Source organism: Chionomys nivalis, chromosome X, assembly GCF_950005125.1.
Source record: "Chionomys nivalis chromosome X, mChiNiv1.1, whole genome shotgun sequence".
NCBI lineage: Eukaryota > Metazoa > Chordata > Mammalia > Rodentia > Cricetidae > Chionomys > Chionomys nivalis.
In genome coordinates this window covers 39,199,240-39,203,335 of record NC_080112.1, presented here as the reverse complement: position 1 = coordinate 39,203,335, position 4,096 = coordinate 39,199,240, and positions in this window count along the sequence as shown.

Sequence of the window (4,096 nt, the reverse complement as noted above, 5' to 3'; positions counted from 1 at the left end):
CCATGCCAGACTTCCCCCCCTCCGACTGCCCTGAAAGGCTGCTTGTGATTCTTGCCTTTAAAATAAGCTAACCCCACAAAGGAACTCTTAACTCCTCTCTCTACCTTGCTGTAACGGGTGTTTGGAGACAGGGGTTCCAAACATGTTTGTATTATGCTCATTAAACCTTGCTTATTACAGTCTGGGCCTCTCTGGGGGTCTCACTCTGGGGGTCATAATCTGAGCACAACAATAGCACCCAGGACATCCAGCCCAGGAGTGGTTCCATCCACAGTAAAACATTCCCTACCCCATCAGTAATTAAATTTAGCTAAAATATATAGCCAAGTATGGTGGCTCATGCTTTTAACTAAAGAGAGAGAGACAGGCACCGGTGCAGCTCTATGAGTTGGAGGCCAGCCTGGTCTACAGAGAGCCAGAATAGTCAAGGATGCAAGAGAGAAACTGTCTCCAAAACAACAATAATAACAACAAGAGCAGCAGCAACATAAGGATAATGCACCTTAGGCTTGTCTTACAGACCTGCCTGATGGAGGTATTTACTCAGCTGAAATTCCCTTTTTCCATATGTCCCTAGCTTAGGTCATGTTATCAAAAAAATAATCAGCATAGTTATGATGTGATAATAGTGTTGAGGATGAAAATGATCATGATGGTGCTGTCTGCTGAGAAGACAACTGTGAGATTAAAACTAGATAATTCAGGGAAAGTGCATGTAATATTTTCTGATGTCTAGAACAATATGATTATTATTCAATTAATTATTGTTGTTATTTGAATAGTTTTCACAAAAATAAAATCTTCAAGGTAAAAAACAGCTCAGGAAACCAAAGAAAGAATGAGGCATTGAGTATGAGCACTTTTGTTTGAGCCAGTTTTCTAATATGACTTGGGAACTGCAGTTTAGTACCTGGAACTTGAATTCAGATTTACTCAAAATCATATTCATCTGCCTTTGGCATTTATGAGCTATCTGACTTTAGGGAAAATTGCTGAAGCTCTACAAGCCCTTTCCTTTATTTGTAATAGGGAATAATAGTAGTGACTGTATCTTCAAGTTGTTTTAAGGATTCAAAGACACATTGTGCAGTCTTTGAATTAAATGATAGATCAGCAATATTTTCTTTTATAGCTATTATGTGACTGCTATAAAAGTTGTCCCTGTCCTTTATTTTTAGAATACACTCCAAGTCATGAACACTACCATATTCTTGGTAGATTTTTTATTTTTTAAATCATTAGAAAAAATATTTTATTTGACTTTATGTTACTCTTTGAGCTATGTTAATGAAATATTTCTGAATTACCCATTTCTGTCCTTTCTTTCTTCATTAACATTCATTATTCCATGCTAAATGTCTATTCTGAATAGTGTCTTCTATCATGAGCCCAATTGCATAAAAGCTTGATCTAAATTAAGAAAACTGTCATCTTTTTTTTTTGAGTTTCAAATACTATTGATCTCATAACAGCAGACGGTAGGCTAGAGGAAGTTGTCAGAATCAAAATTTTTAAATGGGTAAAGTTAACTGATATCAGGTTGTAAACATACGACTCAATCCATTCTCAGCCCCCTCAGATTCTGTTTCCAAAGTATCCTTGAGTAATACAGCATGTGTGTATTGCAAGCTCTTAATGGAGAAGTGGTAAGCAGTTAATTATGGTTGGTTTTAATGTCAACTTGATATAAATTAGAATAATTTGGCCGTCTCAATTGATGTGGGAAGAACCAGCCCAATTGTGGGTGTCACCTTCCAGTAGCAGTCCCGATAAAAAGGGTGTTTCAGAAGGCATGTCATCTCACCTTTTGCTCTCTTGGCCTTCCCTCTTGCCTCTAGGTCAATTTGCCCTGCTACTGCTATTTTTTTGTATGCTTGTATCAGAGGCAGCATTTCTGTCTTTTAGCATGGACTAGGCACAAGCCCTCCTCTAGATATCTTCCAGGTCTGCAGAGCCAGGTTAGGACTACTGAGGCACTCAGTTTTGTGGACTGAGTAACTACCAGTTTGTCAGGTTGCCCACAAATGAGAGGTAGCTATTGTGAAACTGCTCTAACTGTTGAGGCATCCAGCATCAAGGACTGAGTAACTACAGGGTATTCAGCTCTCAGGTGTGATTCTCATTTTGTTACTATTTTGAAACTCTCTTAATATATTCATACCATTGGTTCTGTTCCTCTAGAGAACCCTGACATACACAAGTCTTTTCACATTTTCCTGGACCAGGTTTTCCAAAGCAATGACCTTAAATATGTCAATAATTTTACTTAGTGTATTTATTGACCACTTACTTTTCACAATACAGAATACCAGGCATATAATAGTTAATATTCTCAAATGAGAATAGGTGTTGTGTTTGTATTAATTTTGATGAAACTGATTTGGAGGTACTAGCAGAAGATTAAAAAGAAGCTGAAATTTAGATCAGTTCTACTAATCAGCACTGAAAGGTCACAAAGTGACTTTCATGTATCTAATAAAACTTTCATTTTGTTGACTATATTATATAGATTTCAAAAATATATAAAATATACTCTTTATATTTTAGATGCTATTTAATTAACTAGATAAAAAGAAATAAAACCATTACTGTATGTAGTACTTAATAATAAAAGCAGCAATAATGTTGACAACAGATGTCAGTTTATAAGGGATGATCTACTGATGAATAAGTTCAGACAAGACAGGATGTGGAAGAAGGAAAGCCAGTTAATAAAACTTGTTACTTGGTTTTAAAAGTTAAGTAATTATAGACAACTTTCCCATGGTCTAGGTGGTACTGAAAACTAGGAAGTGAGAAGTGTGAAATAAGTGAAATTAAGAATTTCTGAGTCACTGATTTTGTTGACACTAGGGAGCCTCTTCATTGAACAAGAGACTTGAAATGTCTGTAGTATATTTTTATAAAATTAGTCTGGAAGTGAGGTGTTAGAGAAAGAAATCACCAAAGAAGAAGGTTACAAAGTGGTTATATTAAACTATGTTAGTTACTATGGTGATTACACGGCAAGAACAAATTCTAGAAACAGGAAATCTGCGCCTTCCTTGTTAATCTCAGTAAACTGTCATCCTGGCCTTAATTTATCAATCACTTGTACATCATGTTAGGATTTTGAGTGTAGATTCTTATGATTTGGGTTACAAAACCCACAATGATCATTTTCCCTAAGATATAATTTCATATTAATTATTTTATTTTTATATGTATTATTGTCTTGCCTGATTGCATGTTATCACTTCTGTTCAGGATGCTGTTGAGGCTACTAACATAGTGGGAACTATAGGGGTAGTGAGCTGCTAAAATCTGACCCATGTTCTCTGCAAGAACAATAAACCCTCATAAGTGCTGTGCTACAGCTCTTCAGCATTTGGTCTAGTGTTCTTTAAAGCATGGAAACCAGAGATATTTTGTACACTGTGGTGGTAAAAAATAAGGGTATATATAAATGACTTAGAAAATGGTTTGTGTACTTTCTCCTGTCTTCTTATAATTGAAAAATGTAAGTCTATAATTAACTTCAAATTGCTTCTAATTCCATCTGATGGATCTCAGTCTCGTTATTTGGCCTAACTCATAGAATTTTCCCTGCCCCCCATGTGTAGTATTGATTAATTACACCTCTCTTCTGCCATTTTGATCTTCTATCATCTGGCTGTGATTTGAGCTTTTATCCTAACCATGATTCCCAGGCCTTCGTGCTCATTTCCATCTCATTTACCCACTACAGTCAAACCTTATCTTCAGCATTACGGAATGTGGAGGTTCAAAGGTTTATCCTCACCTACTTGGACTCTTCTTGCTGCTTATGGAGAAAGACTGTTTATGGCTCAGTTTTTCTTCTTTTGTGTATTGGGAGGGGTAGGTGTTTTTTTTTTCTAGGAGCCTTAGTGAGGTATTTTGTTTTGTTCTTATTTTTATTACCAATTTGGGGTGGCTTCAGTGAACTGCCACAGGTACCAGAAGCATGGGGCCCTAGCCACGCCCACTCCTTTTTTACCTCTGACCTCCGCTGCCATCTCTCTCTCTCTCTCTCCTTCTGTTTTCTCCTGGTGTACACACGGGGCTTTGCCTCTCTCCTCCTTCTCTCTCTCTCTCT